This window comes from Equus asinus, chromosome 1 (assembly GCF_041296235.1).
Source record: "Equus asinus isolate D_3611 breed Donkey chromosome 1, EquAss-T2T_v2, whole genome shotgun sequence".
In the NCBI taxonomy this organism is placed as follows: domain Eukaryota; kingdom Metazoa; phylum Chordata; class Mammalia; order Perissodactyla; family Equidae; genus Equus; species Equus asinus.
The window spans coordinates 111,075,875-111,103,758 of NC_091790.1; the positions used below are offsets into that span (position 1 = coordinate 111,075,875).

Consider the following 27,884-nt stretch of genomic DNA (forward strand, 5'->3'; position numbering starts at 1 on the left):
TCCTTGCTCAGGCTTTTCACATGGAAGATACAGTACAGAGTTGCTTCCCATGGGAAGGGCCCTAACTCTGAACAGGTGGAAAGAGCCCTGTGAACTTTTTACAAACTGACGATGACTCACTTACTTCTGTGGTTCACCCTAGACTCCACGACTGGTAAAACCTTCAAAGGAGAATTTTTATAGTTGTGATAATTATGCTAAAGGACAGCCAAGGTGGGGCTGGCCCTGTGGCGTAGTGGTTAAGTTCGACGTGTTCTGCTTTGGTGGCCCAGGTTCACAGGTTCAGATCCTGGACAAGCATGGACCTATACCACTCGTCAGCCATGCTGTGGTGGAAACCCACATATAAAATAGAGGAAGACTGGCACAGAAGTTAGCTCAGGGCTAATCTTCCTCACCAAAAAAAACACAGAAAGAAAGTTGAGGAAAAGCTAAAGAGACTTAGCAAAAACCCCCAGAAACAGTTAAATGAATAGAAAATAATAACCACATTAAAAATTAAAAAGGGTTGGTTTCTCATCCTGGGAAAGAGAGAAACTTAAAATAAGGGCTCACCCTGTCTATCTATCATGAGAGACTACACATTGAAGTGGTTCTGTTTTTTGCTACCTGCATGGAACTCAAGACAACGTTTTACCCACTGGAGCCTTTACTTGTGCTATTTGCTTAACATGGACGCCCATTCCCTGTTTGCTGTCAAATTCCCACGCTCCCTTCAAGGCCCACGTCTATCATCACCTCCTTTTTGAACTAAACACTCCTTGGTTTACTCCCATTGCACACTGCCTCTTCTCTGGTTGTTCACAGCTCCTCCTTCTGTCTTTCAAGTAGCAGATGCTCAATAAGTGTCTGCTGAATAAATGGGTTATTGGAGAGTAAGAAATGCCCCTTTTCCTGATATCATGAAGTGTGTGCAGTGGGAGAAGGAAAGACTGCTCCTAGAGAAGGAGGAAAAGAAAGGGCTGTCACTTGGGAAAAGCTAGGCGGTAATATGATGAAGAGGCTGAAGACTTCCTGACCAACAGTTACATTTTTCTTCCCCTGCTGCCACGGCAACCATGGCCAGGAATTCCCAGGAACGTCTCAAGGGCCTCAGGTTTTCTTAGGTAGTGTGGTGGAAAGGTAAAAAATTAAGTACAATTTGGGGGCTGGCCCGGTGGCGCAGTAGTTAAGTTCGCGCCCTGTGCTTCAGCGGCCTGGGGTTCACCAGTTTGGATCCCAGGCATGGACCTAGGCACTGCTGCTCAAGCCACGCTGTGGCAGGCGTCCCACATATAAAGTAGAGGAAGATGGGCACAGATGTTAGCTCAGGGCCAGTCTTCCTCAGCAAAAAGAGGAGGATTGACAGCAGATGTTAGCTCAGGGCTAATCTTCCTCAGAAGAAAAAAAATAAAGTACAACTTAATCTCAATTCATATAAATTTTTTTTTTCCCTAAAGACTGACACCTGAGCTAACAATTGTCGCCAATCTTCTTTTTCTCCCCAAAGCCTCCCAGTACCTAGTTGTGTATTCTACCCATGAGTGCCTCTGGTTGTGCTATGTGGGACACTGCCTAGGCATGGCCGAACCGGCAAAACTCTGGGCCGCTGAAGCAGAGCACACAAACTTAACTACTCGGCCACAGGGCTGGCCCCATATAAATTTTTTTAATAAATATCTATGGAAGTTAAGAGGAATATGGTGAAATGGTTCACTGGGTAATGAAACCCAAAAAAACAATAATAAGACTCTCTACTCTTGGTGTTACAGCTAGAGAGTATTTCTTAAGATGAGAATGTTACACAGTATAAAATTATAGCCTATAATTTTTACTTTAATGGAATTTGTACAATTTTATTGGAAAATTCACTTGTTACTAATTACTTTAAATTGTGTCCCAAGCTCCATAAGAATGTTCATTATGCTCTAACATATATTTTCACATTTGATTTTATTTTCAGTCTTCTCTCTTATTGGGACTCCTTGGAAATATTAATCTTACATCTTTTAACCCAACCAAACAAAATACTACAACTAAAAACAGAAGAAAATCTCTGCACAGTTTTCATCTTTCTTTTTCTTTTCCTAACGCTTCATTATTGTGCTTTTGTACCACATTTCATGGTAAAAACACAGGGGATCTAATGGAGAGCGCAGGTTGGAGAAGAGAGGATGCCTCTGACATCCTGATTGAGCTCTGATGAACCTCTAATATCATAGCTCTGTCATCCCTTCCCTTGAGGAACTCAAAGCTATGGCATCATGACTCCATCCTTGCTGGCCGCACCCTCTGCTTTCAGTTGGTGGGTCCATCCATTATCAACTTTCTCTGCTACCTTACTATAGCCACTGCTCTGGAGACCTTCATTTCTGGGCCATTATTTCTTATGTCAATGCTATTTGGTGTCATTTTGTGCCATCTCCATTTCCCTGCATTTCACCTCCTCCATGTTCTCCTGTAGCCGTGGGTCTTTGGAAGCCATCTTGTAGTTTTGTACAATGTGACCCTAACATAACGTGGGCAGCTGAAAAAAATGGGGCCAATTCCCTTTGCCAGGAATCTGGAATAGGTCCAAGGGAGAGCTGGTCCCTCTCAGCGTGGCTGAACCTGCAGGCTCATGAACACATGAATTCGGAGGTGATGGAGTGGCCATGTTTTCTACCATGTGGACTCAAGGGCAGGAAAATGTGCTCCGCAGAGAGAGAAGAATGAAGAAGAGTCTTGGTGGTCTTCCAATATGTCCTTCCTTCAGGCTCACCTGCCTTCTTGTTCTTGAAGCCAGTGAGACAACCTGGATTTGCCCTTTCGAGTTGAGGTTTACTTGCCTATTTCTATCACTGTTAGCGAGAAAGAGACTTTACTAACAAACACACATTCATAAAATGCAAAGCTTTATTTCTGAGGGAGTCATAAAATCTAAAGCTAGCTGAACACCATAAACGTTAGGAAATAAAGAAAAGACGCCATTATGATTTAATCCAATATGTAAAATCATCTGGTGCTCTAGAAAAATCCAAGCTGAGCAAATTTATTCTCATAAAGGATGTTTGGGACAGAGCAGACACTGAGACAGAAAAAAGCAGAAGAAACTCAGTGTCTCAGTGGAAGGCAATTTATTTCTTCCATCTGTTGCACAATTCCTCCCACCGCCCTTAGCCACTGCTTCTCCTATCAGTCAGTGAGTCCTTCTGATAACTAAGTAGATAAAAACTATGGAGAGTGCCCCTGTGGTAGGAGTGGAGGAGAAAGCCTGAGTGTAGGTGGCAAAGAAACTGGATGTCGGTTTCAGAAAAAATTATTGCCTGTAACGATACAAGTGACACTAAGTGGCAGACTGGCTGGAGAACACAGGTAAGTCAACGAATGTGCTGGAAGAACGTGGAAAGCATGTGAGCAGACACGGGAACCCAGCTATTACAACGACAACTAAACTGCTCTGAAGTGACAAACCACAGGTCAGCTTTTTAACGGACTATGGATTCACGTATTTAGGAAAAATTAGATTTAATTTTAAAATCTTCACGTTCATTAATCATGTTAAAATGAGCCTTGATATTAAGTAAGCTATCCAGTACGTAATAAAATAACTATAAGCTTCTTATAAATCACATCTTTGGAATCCCTTCCTCCTTGGTGTATTTCATGGCAATGAGGCATATATTAGATGTTGGGTAATTGTGATACGAAAATTAGCTCTTTGGGTAAGAACCAGTCACAGCATATGGCTTAGTGTTGTCCTTAGAAAATGACGGCTAGTAATTATACCTAATCACAGTTGCCTTATTGATGCTAACCAGAATGTTTAAATAGGAAATAAAAAATCAATACTAAGATGAATACATATATTTAGATTTTCATCCATAATTTTTTTACAAAATTAATTCTCCTGACAGAAATGTAGGATAGAAAACTAACATTAGCCTAAAATAAATATAACATGCTTGCAGAGGATTTCTTTTCCTTTTTTAGAAATGGTTATTTACTTCTTTCTGATTATTAAAAAAAAAAGGAAGAACTTTCAAAGAATCAGAAAACTTAGAAGAGTACAAAAAAGAAAATTAAAATGACCTAAATTACATCACCAGGCTCATTAATTGATAATATTCCTGAAGTTATCTTTCCAGACTTTTTTTTTTTTTGCAAGTCTATTGGTTTGAGAACCAGAAGCATCAACATTACCCAGGAGCTCATCAGAAAAGCTGCATCGCAGGCCCCACCCCAGACCTGCTGAATCAGAACATGCATTTTGATAAGATTCTCCAGGTGTACACAGACTCTCTGATGCACGCTAAAGTTGAGAACTGCTATACTAGGTAGACTTTTAGTTGGCTTTGCCAAAATGTTGAACCAAAATTTTTTATAATAGTTTTATTGAGATATAATCCATATACTAAACAATTCACTCTTTTGAAGTATACAAAGGTCTTCAGTAAATTCAGAGAGCTGTGTAGCCATTGCTACTCTCTGATTTTAGAACATTGTCATCAGCTTCCCCCTCCGAAAAAACCCATATCCATTAGCAATCACTCCCCACTCCTCCTACCCCCAAGCACCAAGCAATCATTAATCTATTTTCTATCTCTAAAGATTTGCCTATTTGGGAAATTTCATATAAATGGAATCATACACTACGTGGTCTCTTGTGCCTGGCTTCTTTCACTCAGCATAATGTTCTCAATATTCATCATGTTGTAGCTGATGTCAATACTTCATTTCTTTTTATTGCTAATACTATTCCATGGAAAGGATATATGACATTCGTTTATCCATTCATCAGTTGATGAACATTGTTGGGGGTTTTTTTTTCCTTCACTTGTTGGCTATTATGAACATTGATGTACAAGTTTTTGAGTGGACGTATATGTTCATTTCTCTTTGGTACATACCCAGGAGTGGAATTGTTGGGTCATATGGTGACTGTTTGTTTAATGGTTTGAGGTCCTGCCAGACTATTTTCCAAAGTGGCTCCACCATCTTACTTTCCCCCCAGCAGTGTATGAGAATTTTGATTTCTCCACATCCTCAACAACACTTGTTATTACCTGACTTTTTGATTCTAGCCATCCTAATAGGTGTGAAGTAGTATCTCATTGCGGTTTTGATTTGCATTTCACTGATGACTAATGATATTGAGTATCTTTTCATGTTTTCACTGGCCATCTGTATATCTTTCTTGGAGAAATGTCTGTTCAGACCCTCTGCCCATTTTTAAATTGGCTTGTCTTTTTATTGCTGAGTTACAAGAGTTCTTTATGGATCCTCCTTTCATAGGAGACCCAACTTCATTCTTTTGCATGTAGATATCCAATTGTTCCACTGCCATTTGTTGAAAAGACTATTCTTTCCCCAGTGAATGGTCTTAGGATCCTTATTAAAAACTCAATTGACTACAGATGTATAGGTTTATTTCTGGAATCTTAATCTTATTTCCTAATCTGCATATCAGTTCTTATTGTGGTACCACATTGTCTTGAATTATGTAGCTTCATAATAGGTTTTGAAATTGGGAAATGTAAGTCCTCCAACTCTGCTCTTCTTTTTCAAGATTTTTGGGCTATTTTGAGTCCCTTACACTTCCAGAGGAATTTTAGGATCAATGTGTCACTTTCTGCAAAGAAGCAAGCTGAAATTTTGATAGGGGTTGCATTGAGTCTGTTAATTTGGGGAGTACAGCCATCTTAACAATATTATGTCTTCTGGTCCATGAATATGGGATGTCTTTTCATTTATTTAATCCTTTAATTTCTTTCAACAATGTTTTGTAGTTTCCAGCATACAAGTCTTATATTTCTTTTGTTACATTTATTCCTAAGTATTTTTTCTTCTTGATGCTACTGTAAATAAAATTTTCTTGATTTTACTTTCACACTGTTCATTGCTAGTATACAGAAATACAATTGATTGTTGTATATTAATTTTTTTATCCTGCAATCTTGTTAAACTCATTTATTAGCCTTAATCTTTTTTTTTTTTGTAGGATTTTCTACATACAAGATCAAGTCATCTGCAAATAGAGATAGTTTTCTTTCTTTCCAATCCCAATGCTTTTATTTCTTTTTTGTGCCTAATTGCCCTGCCTAGAACCTCCAGTATAATGTTAAATAGCAGTTATGAGACTGGACATTCTTGTCTTCTTCCTGATTTTAAGGGGAAAGCATTCAGTCTTTTAGTGCTTTTAATAGTCTCTTAAGTATGATGTTAGCTGTTGGCTTTTCAGATTTTCTTTATCAGGTTAAAGAAATTCCCTTCTATTCTTAGTTGATTGAGTGTTTTTATCTTGACAGGATGTTATATTTTGTCAAGTACTTTTCTTGTGTCTATTGAAATGATCATGTGGGTTTTGTCCTTTATTCTATTAATAAGATCTATTACACTGATTTTTCTGATTTCAAGCAAATCTTACATTCCTGGGATAAACCCCACTTGTTCATGGTATATAATCCATTTTATATGTGACGGAATTCAGTTTGCTAGTATTTCTGTTGAGGATTTTTGTGTCTATATTTGTAAAGAATATTGTTCTGTAGTTTTCTTTTCTTGTGAGTCTTTGTCTGATTTTGGTATCAAAGTAATAGTGCTCTCATAGATTGAGTTGTGAGTTGGGAAATATCTGCTGCTTTTTTTTTTTTAATAAAAATTTGTGAAGAGTTGGTGTGACATTCCTCTCTTTGAACACTTTGAATATGTCATAGCACTGCCTTCTGGTTATCAGTTTCAGTGAAAAGCCAGCTGTGTATCTTATTGAGGATCCCTTGCACATGAGTAATTGTTTTTCTCTTGCTACTTTCAAGATCTTCAATTTGTCCTTGTCTTTCAATGGTTTGACTATAACATGTCTAGGTGTGGATTTTTGAATTTATACTACTTGGAATTCGCTGAGCTTCTTGGATATTTAGATTAATGTTTTTCATCAATCTGGGGGGAAGTTTGCCAATATTTCTTCAAATATTCTTTCTGTCTCTTTCTCTCTCTTCTCTTATGCCTCTCCTTCTGGGACTCCTGTTATGCGTATATTTATATGCTTGATAATGTCCAAAGTCTCTGAGACTCTGATAATTTTTCATTCTTTTTCTTTCTGTTCATAGACTGGATAATCTCTGTTGAGCTTGGTTGGGTTTTACTGGTTCTTCTTTTTGCCAGCTCAAATCTGCTTTTGAGCTCTCTAGTGAATTTTTCATTTCAGTTATTGTACTTTTCATCTCCACAATTTCTATTCAGTTCTTTATAATGTAGCTCTTATTGATATTCCTTATGTGGTGAGACATTATTTTATATTTTCCTTTAATTCTTTACACATGGTTTCTTTTGGTTCTTTGAATATATTTATACACTTGAAGTATTTGTCTAGTAAGTCCAACATCTTGGAATCCTCAGGCATAGTTTCCATTCACTGCTTTTTTTCTTGTCTATGGGCCATACCTACCTGTTTCTTCGTGTGTCTTATAATTTTTTGTTGAAAAGTGTTTAAGTAACATAATGTGCCAATTTGGAAATCAGACCCTCTTGCCCATCCAGGGTTTCTTGTTGCTCTTTTTCGTTTCTGTTGTTGTTTGTTTGTTTAATGATTTTCCTGAACTAATTCTGTAAACTCTATTCTAGGTTAGGTGTAGCCATGATAGTGTCTGCTCAGTTGGCTTAATGGTCAGCTAATGACTAGACAGAATTTTCTTAACTGCCTTGAACCAACAGTCTCCCAGCCTTTGCTGAGGGGCTCCATGTGTGCACTGGGGAACATCTGCAATGCTCTGGGAGTTCATAACTCTGCCTTAGTGCCTTCACTTCCTGCCTGTACAGAGCCTCAAGGTTAGCCAGGCGTGAGAAATTAGGACATTTTCTGGTCACTCCCAATATAATTACATTCTTGCATATCGTATGTGACCTTCTAGATCCCCAGGACAACAGCAGAGTTTTTCAAAAACCCCTATGGATATCTTGCCTCTCACATCTTCAAGTTTTTGGCCAACCTCTTGTTTGCCTCAGCTGGCATTGCAGCCTCAGTCAGCTGTGATATTAAACAATTGCCAATGATTATTTTTTACACACTCCTCAAGGATAGTGGTTTTCCTGCAGAGTGAGCTACGAAGCAGGTCAAATAATGACAGTGCCTTGTGAATGTGAATAGAGCTTTTCCAGGGAATTGTGAGACAGGTCAAACGATCACAGTGCTATGCAGATGGGACTCCTTGAAGAGTCAAAACAAGTTATGCCTACTCCAGTGGCTGCTAGGCTGCTAGTTTTCACAACTACCATGGTTGTGAGGCTGCTACTATTCAAGGCCACCACAGAGCTGGGGAGAGGAGGATGGGTATAGAACAAGTAAAAGTGCCATAAACCTCACTGTTCTTACCGAGATTTAGCTGTTTTTCTTGAATAGATGCTTCTCAGATTTTTGTAAGCCTTTGGTTAATTTCCAGAGCTCTGAAAAAGTTGATGTTGATCACTTTTGCCAGTGTTCTCATTACTTTTATGGAGGTGAAACTCTTGGAGGCCCATTGTGGAAGTGCTTCCTCTTTTCAAACTTTTAAAAATAAGTATTTGAAAACTTATGTCTATACTAAAAGAACAGAATGTGACATTTGATGCATTAATCTTCAGTTTAGAACCACTTATAGCTCACCGTATTATAATGCTGGTAAGAAAATGTAGTTACCTTAGCTTATCCTAGCACTAAAGTAAACCTCACTCTATTCCTTGAAAGAATGAATGAATGAACTGGCACATAAGTGGCTGAACGAATGAGTGAGTGAATGCATGCATGCATAAATCATGAAAATCCATCCTACCAGGAGAGGCAGGCTGGCTGCCTACCAAAATGCCTTCTAGAGAGGCAATCATCATTTTGGTGATTTTACCCTGGTGCCAAGTCTGGCCTTCAGCTTTGTAGACTCAGCTTAAAGCCAGTCTGTCAGCACATAAGTGGGGCCACATCTCTCAGACAGCTTCTCATTAACCCAGCTCAGAAAGAACGGAATGCCAACTTATTAATTTATAATAAGAACTATAAATGCCACGAGGACCACGATAATTACATCAGCGGGTCTAGTGCATTCTCTCCCTGCAGGTAGAGCTACATGGGAAGACAAATCCTTTCAAGAAGTTTGCCAGGCGAACACAGGAACAGGACAACAAAAATCATTATAAAATTTAAATGTTTAATGACATTAGGCTACTGAGGCTTGAGAATCTATTAAAATCTTAACTCCTGCCTTGTACCTACCGCCTTAGGAGACTAAAAATAATGAAAAGGTAATCTTACCATGTAAGACCTAAGACTCTTACCAGAGGAGTGGGTTGAGGAGCCGGGAGAGGACGGGAAGGGACTAAGCACCTTCTTTGTGCTTTCTTGGCCCCCCCCCAGCCTTTGTTTGGAAGGTTGAGCTCAGCAGGGAGTTAGCTGGCAAGGTCCCAGCCAGGATGGAGAGGGAAGCTGACGCTTAAACAAGAAAAGGAAACGATTTGACGTGGAGAGTACTTGGTTTCCCTGAGCTGGAGAAGGAGACAGGGTTTGCAAAAGTGCTTCCACAAGTGGCAGAGGCCACCAGTGCCCCCGTCAGGAAGCTGGGCGTTCAGTACCTGTGTGCTCAGAAGTCCCAGGTTTGCAAATAGACCGTGCTAGCTACAAGAGTGAAGGCACACTGAAAACCAGAGGCCCAACTTCTCTAGACTAAGTAACCTGGAGAGTTCCTCATTGCAAAACACAACTAAGACTTAATTTCTCAGCTGCCCCTTGCCCTTCCAGTGCCAAAGACTTCCCTCTCCTGGGCAAAGTCTGAATGGTTCCTGCCAAGATGCTCCCCGCTCACTCCCCTTGTAACGCGCCATTTTGGAACAACCCTGCCTTTGACATGTTCATTCTTTAGTCTTACTTTGGCTTCACTCAAGCCCTTCAAACAGACCTTCCAGAGAGCTGCGCCCGCCTATGTTCTGGGAGGCATCTCGGTTTTCCTGCCACCTCTTGACTCTGCCACCCAGTTTTGCATTTACCGTGTCTGCGTCGAAAAGGTTACTGTGGTATTCGGGGTCCAAATAACTGTTTAAAAAGAATCCTGATCCTTCTCTTTTCCCCTCTGTCTAGTCTTCTATCTCCCCTTTATTCTTAAATCTTTTACTTAATCTCCCTCAATTTCTGGAGTTAATAACATTTTCTGACAGGCTTATTCACATGCTCTTCCACTTCTCCCATTCTCAACATGGTTGGTTTTATTTAGTTTCCTTTGTCATCATTATTGGCCACTATTTAACTTATTCTCCCCGCAGTCTCCACTCTAATTATTTGAAATTTCTCTCATTTCCGTTTCTCTCACCCATAAAGGTTGTAGGTGGAAAAGGAAAAGCCAGGTGAGTAATATTCCTGTTGGCCAAGCTTCCAGGATTCCCAAGATGCCCACTTGATTGCTGTAAGAAGGCCATTGCTAGAGTCAGGCAACTGACGGCATGCTTAAAAATAATTCCGCAAGGCACACAGACATGAGCTCTGCTGACGTTCAAGATTTAATACGAACCTTTAACAAAGTGCCACTGCTTGCTTGCTTATTTATAGCTTTTTTAAAAAAACAGGACAAGCAATTCCTGCAATCTTACCTTCAGACTTTAAATACCGTCAAAAAGAGCAGCAAACTCCTAACACAGTTCAGGCTTACAGAGAGCCACACTTTTCCATCCAGAAATCAAAGGAATTTAAAATGCTGCTCCTTAGGAGAAAAGACCATTTCCTTCATAACAACTCTTTGAAAGAGAAGCCAGGTGCTGTGTATTCAATCAGCAAATGCTAATGAAATGCTAAGATCTCAGGGCAAAAACCGTTAAGCCGAAGATTTTGAAATGGCGGTTCATCTGAACATCCAGTTAAAGGAAGTGCACTCACAGGGGCCAATTAGCAAGTACATTAAAAAAAATTAACTTTAAGGATGACTGACAAGGCCAGCCTCTGTCTAAGCAGATTGGGAAGCCACTTATTTGTCCTGTGGCCCAAGATCCCTCCCATAGTTTGCCTTGGCACCTCCACATCAGAGTCACCGTGTTAGATGGGAGCCTCCATAAGAAGCGACATTAAAACATGCACAAGTCACAGGCAGAAAGGCACAGATTTTAAAGCAGGACTAGAGGTTTCCACATTTGTTACTATATATGATCCTCACAAAAATCTCACCAGGTCCAACATTAGGATCACTGTGACGAGGTCAGGAGCATGGCTATAGAAGGTGACTTCCTGGACTGAAAGCCTGGGCTCTCATGGACTGTGCCTCAGTTTTCCCATCTGTGAAAGGGGGCTAATAATGGACTTATCTCATAGGACTGCTGTGAACAATAGATTGATTACTGCATATTAGCTGCCTTGAACAGTGGCTAGCACTTGATAAGTATGTAACAGGTATTTTGATTATTATTTTCATAGGAAAAGACTGAGCCATAAGGAAGTGAGGTAACCTGCTGACAATCACACAGCAGGTACGTGCCAGAGCCCTGAACAGTAAGCAGGGCCATCTGTCTCGAAGCCCAGCCACGCACTTTTCATACCATCTCACCACAACAAGATAGTTAATGGAGCTGGCTGTTTGGTTTTTCAGATTTCTTTGTGCAAATGGGACACGGGATATGTAAAAGGTGATCACAAATGGGGTATAAAGAGAATGGGAGTCTGTAAAGACCTAGGCAAGTGGCGCTAAAACTTGGCTGCACAAGTTCAAAGCTCCTGATTCTCAGTCCACATGCAAGAACAATTAAATGCAGCAACTTTGGGGCTAGGACCCAGGAATCAATAGTCCCTATAGCTCCCCAGGGGATTCCAATGTGCAGTAAGCTTGAGGACTGCTGGACCAGAATCGCCTGAAGACCTTGTTCAACAAACTCCTAGGCCCCATCCCCAGAGTTTCTGATTTAGTAGAGATGGCACAGGGCCCAGGAATTTGCATTTCTGACAAACTTCCCTGGTGATGCTGATGCTGCTGGTCCAAGGAAAACACTTTGAGAACCACTGCCCTAGGCAATCAAGAATTCTGCATCTATGCGCCCGGATGAGACGAGGAGTCAAAATGTAGTAGGGAGGGGTAAGGGGAGCTCAGTATCCCAGAATGGGGTCCAGGGACACACAGAGGGAGTGGGGAACAAAACACACTTCTGCCACTTCACAATTTCTTTCCTAAGGCTAATTCGAATGATGAACAAGGGTTTACATTTTTATGCTAATCTTTGGCAATTTTCATCAAATTAGTGTCTCTCATCATTCCAGTGCATCTGTTCCAGTAGAAGCAGTGATATTTCATCCGACATCAAGCTTTCAGTGAAAGAGGCTGGACTATTTAGAGTCACAATCAACTTACCGTTATTCATCTACAAAAATGTTTTATAGTAAATATGGGGGCCGGCCCGGTGGCACAGTGGTTAAGTGCTCATGTTCTGCTTCAGCGTCCTGGGGTTCGCTGGTTCGGATCCCAGGTGTGGACATGGCACCACTTGGCAAAAAGCCATGCTGTGGTAGGCATCCCACGTATAAAGTAGAGGAAGACGGGCACAGATGTTAGCTCAGGGCCAGTTTCCTCAGCAAAAAGAGGACTGGCAGTAGTTAGCACAGGGCTAATCTTCCACAAAAAAAAATGTGTTATAGTACATAGATGAGCAAAGATTTATCAGGCAAATAATGAAAACAGGAATTACAATCTTAAATTGTTATTAGATTTTAAGTTCCATGACAGCAGGGATCGTATCTGTTTTATTTACAACTTTATATCCAGAACAAGTGCAGAGCCCGATATAGAGAAAATAGTCAACAACTGAATGTTGAACAAAGGGAGGGAGGGAGGAATCCTTCAGAACCAAATGCAAGGCAAAAACGATAAAAGGGGCAAAGGGGATTATTTCTGTTGATAAAGTGTACAGTCCACAATAAAGAGATAACAGTCATGGATCTTTATGTATTGAACAGCATAACGTGGAAATATGGAAAAGAAGAACTTTGAAGTATATAAGGTGGAAATGCTAGGAGCTCAATTGTAGTAGACCTTTTTGAGTCACCCTGTTTAATGTCTGCTCTTACGAACAGCATCCTGTTGAACTCTCTTGCTAATAGACTTGATCCGTAAATCTTGGGCAGTACACAGAGGAGTAACACCCACTTTAACTCAGAGTCATAACCTAAATTTAATCATAAGTGATCCTTGGATTTTAATCTCATCATTATGCTTTATGATTTTTATTTTGTATAACACCTTAATCATTCCTTTGCGGTCTATCTTTTGCAATATGGATTAAATTCTAGTTTCTATACTTTTTTTTTTAAAAGGTTTTACTTTTTTCCTTTTTCTCCCCAAAGCCCCCAGGTACATGGTTGTGTATTCTTAGTTGTGGGTCCTTCTAGTTGTGGTATATGGGATGCCACAACAGCGTGGCTTGATGAGCAGTGCCATGTCCGCACCCAGGATTCGAACTGATGAAACCCTGGGCTGCCTGCAGCGGAGCGCGCGAATTTAACCACTCAACCACAGGGCCAGCCCCCACTTTTTATACTTTTTAAAAACAGCTTTACTGAGGTATAATTTATACACCTTAAAACTCACCCATTGTACATGCCGATTTGCAGTTTCTATGCTTTTTGGAAGGTATAGCTCTATTTCTAATTCCACTTGTAAGTACCTTTCAGCTTTAACATACACACTGAGCCTATGACACTAATTACCAGCAGGAGAGTGAAACAGGACTTATTAACTTCCCCTTGAGTTAAAATATTAAGCTATTTACTATTTTTTGCCTTACTACTCCTCACAACGTGCTATTTCTAAAAATAATTCAGGATTTTCTACCAAGTTGATAAATACTAAACTAGTATTTATCTTCTCAAGATTTATTTATTACAATTACATTCTACTCGGTAAACAAATTTTTGACAGTTAAGAATTAAATCTACACAATTGATTTCAATGTTCATGACAATTATTCTCGTGACTTGAATTCCCTTTCTTGCTGTTTTGTTTTTATTCATTTCTTTCTTGGCTAGAGAATGCCTGTCAGGAAATTTTCCAGGATTGCATACAAAGGACATGTTTTCTAAGCCCTTCCAAATCTGAGAATGTCTTTCTGATTCCTTCAGGCATATATGGCTTAGAATTTCTCAGTCACAAACGTTCCTCCTTAAAATTCTGTTGACACATGGTCTTCATCTTATGGGGATGTCTAAGACTATCTTGATTTTTTTATTCCTTTGCAGGAAATATTTTTCCCTTACCGAATGCTCGCTGAATTTTTCTTTACTTTTAAAATTCAAAAATATCACACAGATATATTTAGGTGACAGCTATTTTCATTAGTTTTTCCTGAAACATGGTAAACCCTTTCAATCTAAAGATTCAGGTCTTCCTCGAGCCCTGGAATGTTTTCTTTTAGTTATATCTATGAATACTGCTTATGCTCCATTTGTTCTTGAGCCTTCTGCAGAAATGCTAATAATGTGCTGGATTATTGTTTCCCATTTCCTACATAACACCTCTTTATTTTCATCTCTCAATATATCTACATCTATATATCTATACATTGGTACATTGAACAAGGTATGTTATTTTAAATAAAATAATAGTTCATATTTATTAAGGACTCACCATGTGCTGGGTACATGGATTATCTGAATGAATCGTCATAAGAAAACTCTATGAGATGAGTTCCTTTATATCTCCATTTTGCAGTTGAGAAACTTGAGGCTCAAAGAAGATACAATTACATGTTCAAGGTTGCACAGCTGGTAAGTGATGGAGTTATGTCCGGAAGACCATCAGTCTGATATTAGATCCTGTGCTCTTAACCACTATGCTTGCTAATAAGAATATGATACATATCATAAGGAAACAGATAAGACTTTATAATATCAACAAACAGAAAGTCTATGCCATGGGCAGAATTCAGTGTTTCTGCTTTAGTCAGAAGATTTTCATATTACCAGCTCGATAAATACTCAAATGTGGCAGTTGCCATTGTGATAAGTGAGATTTGTTAAAACCTAGGATAGCACTGTGACTGAGGGTCCCAGAGTGTGGCTCCACCCACATCCATCCCTTCCTGTACAGAGCAGAGCTGCGACTGTGCTGAGAAATCCATCTCTATTTCCCCTAATAATTTCAAGTTGGATCTGCACATTCACATGAAACTTTGTGACTTCCTCCCAGATAGTTTGGTGGCTTTCTGCGCTATTAGATCTTGTCCTAGAAGCATGAACTAGCACACCTACAGCAGAGTCCATTAGCCAATGTGTCCATCAGACTGCCCTCCTCCTCTGACTTCCTACTTCCTTCCTGCCAGCTCGGGCAATTAAAATAGTTGACTTGTCCAAGATTTAAAAGAAAAGAAGCACTTTATTATTTCAAAGATGGTACTTCTCTGGGATGCATCATGATCCTTGAGAAACCCCCTTACTAGCCTCTTGGAATGAGGGAAGGAAGGTCTGCACTGTCACGTTCAAGAAAGCATCAAAACCAGACAGACACACTTACAAATTCACAAGAGAAATTCCCTGATGTTGGCAGTTAGTTTGCTCTAGTTCAGGCTGGTCTGCACTGAGGGAGGCCCAGGGAGTGTGGACTGTTCTCCTAAATTACCTCAAATTCCCTAAGAGACCAATTTGGAGACCTGGCCCTGTCCTGGAGGGGTACCAGGGATCTGCTAATCAATCTAGACTTCCAAGCTTGCCCTAGAAGTGGACCTGGTTGGACTGAAGTTGGCAGGAAATAGCAAGGTCTGTATCTCCAGGCCAGCTAGCACTATTTCTTTCAAAACTTCCAAAGTTTTGTGCTAAGTTTATAAAATAAAAGTTAGCACTCTCATCTGATATTATTGGTTCCTGATTTCAGAATTTAGGACCCTTACGTAGAATGATGTGTTGGGGGACTTACGAATAAATTGAACCCAAAGCATAAAATAAAAGCATTAACTGAACTCTTTGAAAGACTCCATTAAGAAAAACAAAAAGGCAAATCTTAGACTGGGAGAAAATGATCAAGATCTACACATATATCAAAAGACTGGTATCAAGGATCTATGAAGAACTCTCACACCAAACTTGCAAAAGACTTGAAAAGACACTTCACTGAAAAAGATATATGAGTGGGCAATAAGCACATGAAAAGAAGCTTAACATCATCACTAGTCAACAGAGAAATGCAAATTAAAATGAGATGCCACTGCACATTCATTGATGGCTGTAAACAAAGGGCAGACAATAACAAGCGTGAACAAAGACATGAAGAAAGTGGAACTCTCATACGTTGCTGGTAGGAATTTAAAATGGTGCAGCCACTTTGGAAAACAGTTCAGCAATTTCTTAAAAGTTAAACATGCACTTACCCAATGTCCAAGAAATTCCACTCCTAGGTATTACCCAAGAAGAGTGAAAACATGTATCAACACAAAGACTTGTATACGAATGCTCATAGCAGCTTTATTCATAACAGCTAAAACCTGGAAGCAACACAAATGCTCATCAACGGGTGAACAAATGTGGGCCATCCATACAATGGAATACTGTTTGGCAATGAAAATAATGAACCACTGATAAACACAATAATTTTGATGAATCTGAAAAGCATGCTCTACAAAAGAAGCATTAAGACTACACACTGCATATTCTATTTCTCTGAAATTCTAGAAAAGTAAGCTACTCTATAATGACAGAAAGCAGATTACTGGTTGCCTGGAGTCAAGGGTGAGGGGAATGGCTGCAAAGGGGCAGGGGGAGAGTTTGGAGGTGGTAGAAATATTCTCTCTCTTGATCGTGATGGTGTTAGGTAGGTGGATAGTTGGTCAAAACTCTGAACTGCACACTTGAAATGAATGCACTTTATTGGATGTAAATTACACCTCAAAAGAGTTGATTTTTTAAAAAAGAACAAGCCAAGAGTAAATTTCATTTGGGAGAGTTCAGAATTCCAGTGCAGTGCTCCATCTATTTTATTTCCACAAGGTGGAATTTTTACAAGAATTGAAGAAGCCACAGGCAAGTAAACTCTAGGTTTCTAAGTTAAAGGCAATAAAAACTTAGCTATTATTATTGAGACAACACAGGGAAATTTAAGAAGGATTATTAGATTTTTTAATATGCAGTCTGTCCTTCCCAGGGTTATGTAATGCTGAGGAGATGAGGCGACACTTTGGGTTTGGGGTGGGGTGGAACGTGGAACAGGCACCATTTTGCCAACTGACTCAGAAAATGGTGACAGAGTCAACTTATGTTAATTGACCCAGTTCCTCACAGGTGCAAGTCAATTCTTCAGGAAAGCCAATAGATGGTTTTAAGGATTCCAAGCAACAAGGCTTCTGTCATCTTTTAAAAAATTTATTCCAAAGAATAAAAGAATATTATGATAAAGAAATGCTTTTCCAAGCATTCAGTTTGAAATGCTCCTTTTTCCTTAAACTCTTCCTTTTCCTTCTACTTATGTGTGCCTTTGTGACACATTGAAACCTGATTTCTGTCCTTTTCCTGTAAAGAATGGACCTATAGCTCCTTTAACAAATAAGCAGGGAAATAAAAAGACATTTTAACAATTGTGTTTTGCAAGAGGTATTCAGCGTTTTTCCGGCACCCCATGATGCCTCTCTCTCAGTCACCTTTCCTAATCAGGCACCTGCAAGGATAGCAGGTGAGTCAGCAAATTCTTGCTTTCTGTCCTGTGATTAAGCAAGGCATGGAACTTTACAAGATGTCACAATGCATCCGGTCCCCTGCTACCCACAACAATGGGGATATTTTTGACTTTCCTGCAGTCCTAATGGAGTTAGTTAGAAACTGGAAACTGTCCAGATATTTGGAAAATGTAGCCAATTTGGGATGTTTCCTTTTTGTTCCTACCAAGGAAATTATCCAACAAGAAAATTAAGCTTTGTACTACATCATATTTCAAAATTTCAAAGTCATAACCCAGGTATACCACATGCCAACAACAATGCTAACTTGCTTTGCAGGACTCCTAGAATTTTCCAGGAAAGAACTATACAATCCGAATTGCAGATGTACAGATATTATTGGTAAAATGACTAAAATAACGTAATTCACAATATAGTCTAGCAATGATGAGGAAGAGGGTAGCCTCAGCTTCCTGCCAGTCCAGAGTGATAGAGACTGGCCTGCAGACACTTCACCGACTTTATTGGTTTCTTGATGTCCACCCAAGGAATATATTTTGACAAAAGTTTTCATCAAGCAAAAGTTCCTCCTCACTATGCAACTTTTCCCAACCTCCTGCCTTCAGCCTCAACTTATCACCGTGACAACCTACATTCCATGAAAAGTAGCAGGAATATTATCAGGAGAATAGAAATTGGAAAATTTTCAATGTTACCCTTGCCCCTGCTGGAGAGAGGACTGACTTCAGAGATCATCTCATGCAGCATCTCCTCTCCTGGGGGCTCTTGGCATTTCATGACACACTGAAAAGTTCTATACGAAAACTTCCTTACGCTTTATTCATTGCAATTATCACTACCTGAAAATATTTACTTTGTACTTGTGTAGAGTCTTTCACACTAAAACGTAAACTTAACTTGTTGATTACCTCCCATAACCACCCCCACCTCCAGCACCTATGACAGAGCCTGACACATAGAAGTGTCCACAAACTGTGTGTTGACTGAGTGTATAAAATAGGAAGTGGATAACTCTGTGCTGTCCTGACATCCTGCCACCAATGGCATTGCTCATGTCCCTTCTCACATCCAACATCAGTAAACCATATAAAAAAGGCATGAACCCTACATGTTAACCAGTTGTTCCCAAACTGTCATCTGCATAAGGATCACCTGGTACACTATAAAGGTGCAGATTCCTAGGCCAAACACTCTAGATTCAGATTCAGTAGTGTGGGGGTAGCACCCAAGAATCTGGATTTTTAGCAAGTATTCTAGATGATGCTGAAACACTTTGAGAAACAGCGAGCTAGAGAAAAGATGAAGGTAAACATTTTAATATAAAAGATGAAGGGAGGAAGTTATAATAATAGCAAAACAATGCAGGATGCTAGAGAACTGTAATAATGCATTCTCTGGAAAATATAGCGAGGCAAATACTAGCTTGTGCAGGTTTGCCTCCAGAACTCATTGTGTAAGTGGGTGATCCAGGATAGCGCCTGTGAAGTTTCCTTTGCACCCATTGTTTCTACCAAATTTATTTATTTTTCTGGGCAAATCTAAATGTTGTCAAGATTTCATTCTTCTATGAACTCTTAGCCAATAAGAAACTTCACCATGTGTAATTTTGAGCTTTGCTAGTTTCATATTACTTTGAATACTTTCGTCAAGTCCAATTTTTCCCAGGTCAATTTTCACAGATTTCAATTTTACCAAACAGATTTGGTTTTACAACTAGTTTGCCAATCGTACCAAATTTTGCCATATGCAGCGTTTATCATTTTCATTTTTACTTTGTATCATTATTTCTACAGATGAAATTCATTATGAATTGAATTTAAAATAAACTAATATTATGTATTTATTGCTGGAAGCAAATAGCATTAATGTAAGGTAAAGAAATATGACCTGAGTGACAGGTGGGATCAAAATATTCTGCTTCCAATTCTTCTAGCTCGTTCAACATTTAAGAAAATAATTTCATGTTTACCACAAGGCTGGTACTGTGCTAGGATGTAAGGATACAAAAACACATCAGGTCCATGCTAAGAAGCTCACAGTGTACTGGAGGAACTCACACTTCTGGTGGGCTCCAAAATTATTTTCAATAGCCTGGGTCTCTTCAATGACATTCATGGGGAGTTTAAGACCAAAACTTTCCCATTAGACCAAGGGAGGGCTCTGCGTGTTTATAACACCCCAGCAACCCCCACACGGTACTTCTCGTGCTCCGTCTTAATTTCCATTTTTTATGTGTGTCTCCCACTCCCACATCCCGAGTCTATAAAGAAACTTAAAATCCACTCATAGATAACAGAATTATCCTCCAAATCAACAAATACTCAAGACATGTTTATTCCCATCTTGGGAGTTGAAGGGATGGCAGGTTATAACACACTATCAATAAATGGAAAGCAAAAATAACTTCAGAAATATTAAAAACATACATAATACTTTTGAACCACGCATTTCCTAGGTTCAACCAACTAAAAACTCATTTCAATTATTTCACGGTTTTTCCTGATATGTGAGTGCCACTGTGCAAGTAAGTAAAGAAAGACTTTTTTCTTCGATTCTATTTCCAAGTAAAATTCAAGCACCTTGTTGTCTTGGAAAATTTGCTTAAAGCAAAATATACCAAATGGATACACTATTCCATTAGTTGTTACATGAGGGAAAGGTCTAATAGTCAAATAAGTAGAACGTGTTGGATTAACAAAGTTCGCCAGCATTATTTATTGGGGGACTTCCCAGAACCTTTAACATGTTAATCTGCTTTACGCATCTCTAGTACAGGACTAGAGCACGAAGCATCCACAAACTTCTTTGCCTATAGAACTGTCTTTTTACAAAGTATGCCTCAGGACAACTTTGGGAAATGCATGTTTAAGCCATAGCCTTTCTCCTTTACTCAGAAATATGGACAGTGACAGGCACAGAGAGTTTTATTTGGATTAATTCATTATTTAACCATTTACTGGATAATATATAACAAAATCATAACCACCTGATCCTAAAAGTAATAGGATGTGAACAGCATCCTGGAAACATGGAAGTCACAGATGAATCAAGAACTACGCTAATACCTAGATGCAAGTATCAGATTTACTGCTCCTGCTGGTCCCGCAGCAGCATGATGTATTCAGAACTGCAACCTTGAATTTCCATTTCATAGGCTCCCTGACCAGAAAAGGACAAGAGCCTAAAAGTCAAAGTAGACGTGAGAAAGTGGCTTCCTCACCACCACCAAGGCAGTTACAGGATGGATTTTCATGTTGTGGGTAGATACGTGACTACCTCCAGCTAAAAGACTAAAACCATGTTTAGTCCTGACCACTCTGGCTGAATTCATAGTATTTTTAATGGCTGTTTGGAACAAGAACAAATTATCATCAAAGAGGCAATGGTCTGAAAGAGCTAGGTTATTCTTAAATGGACTGTAACTTTTACCGAAAAGAAAAACGAATTAAGTGGCCATTAACAATCCACTCACCAAAAAATTTTATCTTCTCTGATGTTCTGAAAGTGCAGTGAGGTAATTCTGGTCCAGACTCCTGGTCTGGACAGATCTGTCAGGGAAAATATATATCTCCTACATGTATATTCACAGAATGGGGGAACTCTCATATGCTATGTGCATATCCCAGACAGCTTCATTTATTTTGTTGCAACACTATTTGTCTATGCAAAATTATGTACCTATGCTCTTAAGAGTTCTAAAATGTCACTTCCAAATTCTAAGCATAAGACTATCACACAGCCTACTGAACCAATTACGCACGTGTCACATCCGTATTGTGACTCATCTGGAAAAAAAGAAAATCTGCCTAATTTCTCAGTTGGGGAAAATCATGCTAATATCATTACTCCAGAATTTTCAAGTTTTAATGAAAGCATCAAGTTCAAGTCCAAAGTGAAAACAGTGAACTACCTTCTGAAACTCAGAGAACTAGAAAGCAACCAAAAAATAGGAGAGAAAGACATAAGCAACCGGAAAACATGGAATCCAGTGAATTAGACTCTTGTCCTAAGAGAGAATGATATCCAAATGATTCTCCTCTAATGCCAATTACTCCCAACTCCCGTGGGTAACACTGGGGGAGAAAATACCAAGTGCCCTTATTGGTAACCATTTTAATGTTGTAGGAAGCAGAGAGTTGAGAGTGGGAGACAGAGTTATGAAAAAAATGGAATAAACCGGGTAGATTAGTTCCTTTTGAACACTGGAACCAAAGCTAACTCTCTGGGGTCTCTCTAAGTAGAGTCTAGAATGCTATAATTCTCTTACACTCTCAAGAACTCAGAGTAACTATGGTAGCTTTTTTCTCAACTAAGAGGACCACAGAAGATGCAAGAGCTCACAACAAGAAGAAACGTTGTTTGAAAACCACAGGTTTTATTACAACAAATGGTTGGATCAGAGAGGCAGACAAAGTAGCAGTTAAGAAAATGGGCTCTGGAGCCAGACATTCGACTTCAGATGACAGCTCTGTTGCTGTCAGCTTGAATATCTTGGGAGAGTTATGTAACTTCTTCATTCCTCAGTTTCCTCTTCTGTAAAATGGAAATAATGGCAGCACCTACCCATGCTGGTTATTAAGCTGTTGTCTATCAGCTTCGAACTCACCCTCTGTAGTCTATTCTTTGATGCTGGGGCTGGGACTCTGTGAGCCACACTTCTGCTTTTGCCGCCCTGTCCCTTTCCTTGTTGGGTTCTGCTGACGGGGGGTGCTAGAGGGAGCCTGGAAGGCCGGAGGAGGGAGAAAGGGCTTCTTGGTCCTCCTGTCTACTGCTGCAGCCCCTCCTCTTCCCATCAGTGGTGGTTAGGTCCAGTAGCAGTAGCTGGTTGCAGTTTGCAGGTTTTTCAACACTCCAAGAACCAGCTCATTGTACCCCCTCAGTGATATCCGCAACAAATGGGCAGCATCCTCTCCTCAAAGGACTAAGTTTGAGCTCCTTCTCCAAGCTTCTAAGTCCTATAATTGCAACCTCTTGCTTCGTTTCTCCATCCTTAGAGGTGTCAGCTGCTTCTTGCCGTGGTTGCCTCCATGAAACTTATGTTCATTTTTTCCTTTACAATTCTTCACTACATGGTTGACCTGTATGTTAACATGGTTCATAATTCTTCATATTAAATTCTCTCTATTTAAAGAATTGATGTGTGAAAAGACCAGCTACAGGTTGGTAGAAGACATTTGCAAATTATATATCTGACAAAAATCTTGTATCCAGAGTATATAAAGAAGTCTTACAATTCAAAAATAAGAAGGCAAGCAATAAGCAAAAAACTTGAATAGACTTTACCGAATAAGACATATGAATGACTAACACATGAAAAAGTGCTCAAAATCATTATTCATTTGAGAAATACGAATTAAAACCACAACAAGATACTACTACAACCCTACTGCTATGGCTATAATCAAAAGGACAGCCAACACCAAGTGTGGACAGGGAAGTGGAGAAATTGGAACTCTCATACATTACTCATGGGAATGCAAAATGGTCCATCCACTCTGGAAAATAGTTTGGCAATTTCTTAAAAAGTTATATATAAACCTACCACACAACCAAGGAATTCCAGTCCTAGGAATCTATCCAAATAAATGAAAACATATGCCCAGATATTATCCGTTATAGTCAAAACTGGAAAAAACGTAAATGTCTATCAACTGCAGAATTCATAAATGAAATGTGGTGTATCCGTACAATAAAATCCTATCCAGCAATGAAAAGGAACAAACTTCTGATACATGCAACAATATATACGACGTTCAAATGCATTACACAAGTGAAAGACACCAGACACAAAATACCATGTATTGTATGATTCCATTTATATGAAATGTCCAGAAAAGGTAAATCTCTAGAGATATAAAGCAGACCAGTGGTTGCCTGAGGCTAGGAATGGAGCAGAGATTGACTGCAAACAGGGTGATGGAAAGGCTCTCAACCTGGATTACAGTGATGACTACACAACTCCATAAATTTACTAAAAATTATTAAACTGTACACTTACAATGGATAAATTTTGTGGCATATAAATTACATCTAATAAAACTACTTAAAAACTGGAGTGGTTTCTGTCTCCTGAAGAGACCCTCACTGATGCAATCCTCATAGGATTGCTATGAAGATAAAACAAGTCACTACATAGAAGGTGTGTAGAAAAGGGCCTGGCCCACAGTAAGTGCTATGCAAGTGCTAACTCTTACATTATTATTACTTTGTCCTCCCACAAATTAAACATTATATGCGTGTAGCACTTGGTACCATGATTGGCATGCAGTAGGTACTTAATAAATAGTAGTACCAGTGCAGAATCAGCTGGCGACGCCCTTCTAAGAGGCCAGTATGGAGGTATCCAAAAGGAGGTATCCACATAAAAACCATAGAACTGTTGGTCTGTGGGAATGCTATGCAAAGAAAAACAGAACAAAGCAAAACAACACATGTACACACACACATGCACATCATGTTTGGAAGCAGGACAAAGATGCTGGGGCTGAGAGTCAGGGGCAGAAAAGAAGAAGAAAGAGCCAGGCAGAGGCAGGAACAGAGAAATAAATGAAAGGCAGGAACTGCTGGTGAGCATCAAGGAACAGATGACAAGCCAGAGAAGTGGGTCCCCACCGCCCCACCCCATTCAGGAGGTTGGGTGTCTACAAGCATCTTGCCTTGGCCAAGGTCCTACAGCTTCTTGCTAAGCTAAAACCAGAGTCTTAAAAGTCCCAAACTGAACCATTCAGATCCTTTCCTTCCTTTGTCCCTCACACCTCCTTTCCAAAAAAGCTGGACAGAGGTCTCGAGCACAAGGAAAACGTTGTTCAAACCCAAATTGTCCTGCTGGGGAAAATCAAGTACAGGACCCACAGCAAAGGCTGCCCGGCCAGGCCTCCTGAATACCAGGAGGGACACCTACATCACACGCCCCCCCTGCTGATGAGCTGACAGCTTCACTCAGCACTGCTCTCTATGGGGAAACAACCCAGCAAGAGGGCAGGAAGCCCAATGAGAGGAAAGCGGGGTTCACAGGCAAGAAATGATAGCCAAAGAATTACAATGACAAATTTCTATGTGCTTTGGGGCTAAAAGCTTAACGTTCAGAAGTACAAGGGGAAAGCAAGCCAGGGGGATACAGTTTCTTCTAGTAATGGACCAGTACAGAGAGGCAATTTTTTCCCTGTATCTCTAGATGAAATAATAAAAAGAAATTTTCCTGCAGGATACTCCCCTTCCTTAAGCCCCAGAAATCCTTCAGCAACAGCCACTTTCACCTGCAAGTCATGACAACTCGATTTTATTTGCCCGGGCAGCCCAAAACAAAAGCAAACAAATAAACCAAAATACACACACGTTTCCCTAATACCATGTGAATAGCTCTAGAATTTCCAAGTTGGAAAACACACATCCATTATGCTGATGTTTCCAAACCCGCTATTTTTAGCTGTGGTCATCAATAAGACAGTAGTCTTCCTCTTCTGCCTGCTTGAATCTGATCGATCATCTATATCCCAAAGCCATAAACAGCCCTTTTATCTGACCCAACATTAACACCAGGTAGCAGTTAGAGTTGAACTCCATCTTACGACACAGAAGCTTGAGTGTAACAACACACCAGTTCACTAATTTGGAAACAGAAGAAGAAAGGTGTTCACTCAGGTTACGAGTTAAACACACGGCATCTGATTCCCACACTGGAAATAAAAGGGTTGCCCTGACATTTACAGCTCAAATGGCCCTCAGAACTTGAAATCGTTCTCTCTGATGATCAAATGCATTATTTGCATGCAGTAAAGGTAGAAACTTTATAGAGTCTCTCAAAAATTAAGAATGTCTCTCTGGTATTTTACTTTGATCATCGGAACTCAGCTAAATCCACCCCAGTATAATTAATCCACAAACTCCATAACAAACTTACACCACTTCTCAGATAAAATTTAATAGCAGAATATGGAGCAAGAGGGCCCCATGCAGTCCAGACATCTTTACGCTTAGAAAACATGCTTCACGACATTCACAACTAAGCTATGAAGTATTATCATAAATATGTAATTAACAACCATCCACATTTAGCAACATAAATGAAAAAAAAAAAAACCTACATTCGGCCGTGCTAGCTGTTTGATTTATTTGTTTTCTCTTTCCTGGCTATTTTTCAGAAGTCGGCAATCCACAAATGGACTCACTCGTCTCTCATACAAATGAGCTGGGTTCTCATTTCTGTTTCATTTTCTCTGTATTATATTTACTGAATCTCTAGGAATGACTCTTTATCAAGAATGTAATCAAAGCCATGGCCATAAAATATATTCATCGGGCAAGGTGGAGGATGCAATTTTGTATTAGGATGACAACAGAAACTCTTCCTATAGAAGTGGGAGGCACAGCTGGTATAGTTAGGGAAATTAACCCTCATCGGGGGAGCCAGCCTTGTAAAGAGAGGAAAGGAAAGCCCTCAAGGGGGTGCCTGGCAAGAGACTAGGTCACCTCCTCCGAATGAGACGAGACCTGCACATGCCAACCTTGTCCAAAGCCTGGTCATTGCAGAATTTCTCCCTGACTCCATCGTTTGCCATCATTCTGGAGAACATTCAGTTTAATTTCCTTCTATAAAGACTGACTGAGCATCCACTATGCGCCAACAACATGCTAAGGGCTAGGGTACCAAAGTAAAGGAGAGCTTTGGGCCTGCCTGGCCTTGTTGGGCTCACAGTCCAGCACTCTGCCCCTGTCTGCTTCAACCTTCTCAAAAAGGGGATGTAATGCCCACTCCATTTCAACCTTTAACAGGTTTTAGCACATCTTTGCTGAGTACTGTTTTGCCTCCAGTGTTCCCCACGTGTCCAAAACTTCTTTCCTTCCATCTTGTGCCTACTGAACCTTCTCCCTCATAGAGACCAGAGGAAACCTCAAACCAAGGGCAGTCATTCCAAGGGTGGCCCCGTCTTACATTTAGACTCCCTCACCCCTTGTCCTGGCGTGTCAAATTATCAAAAATACGGCAACTGGGTCCACACAATTCCTGTATTCCTGTTGTTCAACTTCATTTGAGTCCTTGCTGTGCTCCAAAATATTTCTATTTCCTTCTTGGTAACTCTCTTGGTCAGTCTCCATACAATTGTTCCAAACTTTCTCTCTACTCCTTAATATGTCCATCTCCCCTCCCTGCCCACACAGTCTAGGCAGACGACCAGGCTAGCACAAGCCTTTTTATCTTCTTGACGCGAACTCATCCTCCTCACTACCTCTGTCTCCACCCACCGTGTCCTGCCTCCAGCTTATCTTAGACAGAGGAGCATCCCCACCTTTCAGGACTGAGTCCTCGCGCTGGTCTCCTGATGTCACTCTCTCCCACCTCCTTCGCAACCTTGCTACGGCAGACGGTTTCTTTCTCCCGCACCTTCAGTAACTCTCTCAACTAACTCCTTCTCTCAGTGTCTTCTAGCCTAAAACAGAAATTTCTCAGTCCTGCTAGCCCTCTGAACTGACAATCTCTTCCTTTATTTTCATTGCCAAATTCAGAGCTACAGTCTTCTCCAGTTTCATCTTACAAGTGAAAAAAGCAAAGGTAAATGGTCACACAATTTGTGCACGCTAGAGTGGGCAAAAACGCAAGGATGCCACAGTTTTTCACTGTGATATGATTCCCTTCCTCCTAACAGCCTGCCCTCTCCCCAACACCTAAATTCCAATCCTGACTGTACCACCCCACTTTCCACCCCTGGAACTTGCCCCCAAGACAAGAGCGGAATTTTGGTAGATCCGGGTTCCCTGCATTTCTGAACATGACTAAGCAGACATAAAAATCTAATATCTACTACCAGCTTTGCTATTATTTGTTCAAAGCCATTTTTCTTGCAATACCTCTTTGAAATGTGTGTGTGTGTGGTTAATGTTCCTTTTGCATTTACTCTGTTTGCTTGTTTCCAGCTCACAGAGAAAATGCAGCCTACAACAAAAGAAGTTGCAGGACCACATGCTGAAAAGGACAACTGTTCATAAACAAGCCCTTCCCATCATCAGGCTGTAATAGTATCCAACATCTATGCCTATTGCCAAAGGCTCTTATCACAGGCTCAAGGTGAAATCTTTGGATAATAATTGCCTGTCTGTCTCCTCTGTCTCCCAAGACATCTAGGAAACAGCTAAATCCCAAGACGAGCTTTGGATTGCTGATTTGGGGGTAGGAACTCTTACAGAACACCCATCTTGCTACTCTACTTCTAATGCTCAAAAATAAGAACTTTCAGCTAAACTCTGAATTTTCATGAGATCACATGGGAAAGTCAATCCGAATT

General features: G+C 40.1%; 1 protein-coding gene across 5 annotated transcripts in view; it reads right to left on the minus strand.

The window, feature by feature from the left end:
• LHFPL3 (LHFPL tetraspan subfamily member 3) overlaps positions 1 to 27,884 on the minus strand; it is a 499,890-nt gene that overhangs the window by 440,076 nt on the left and 31,930 nt on the right. The gene's annotated exons all lie outside the window — the stretch shown is intronic.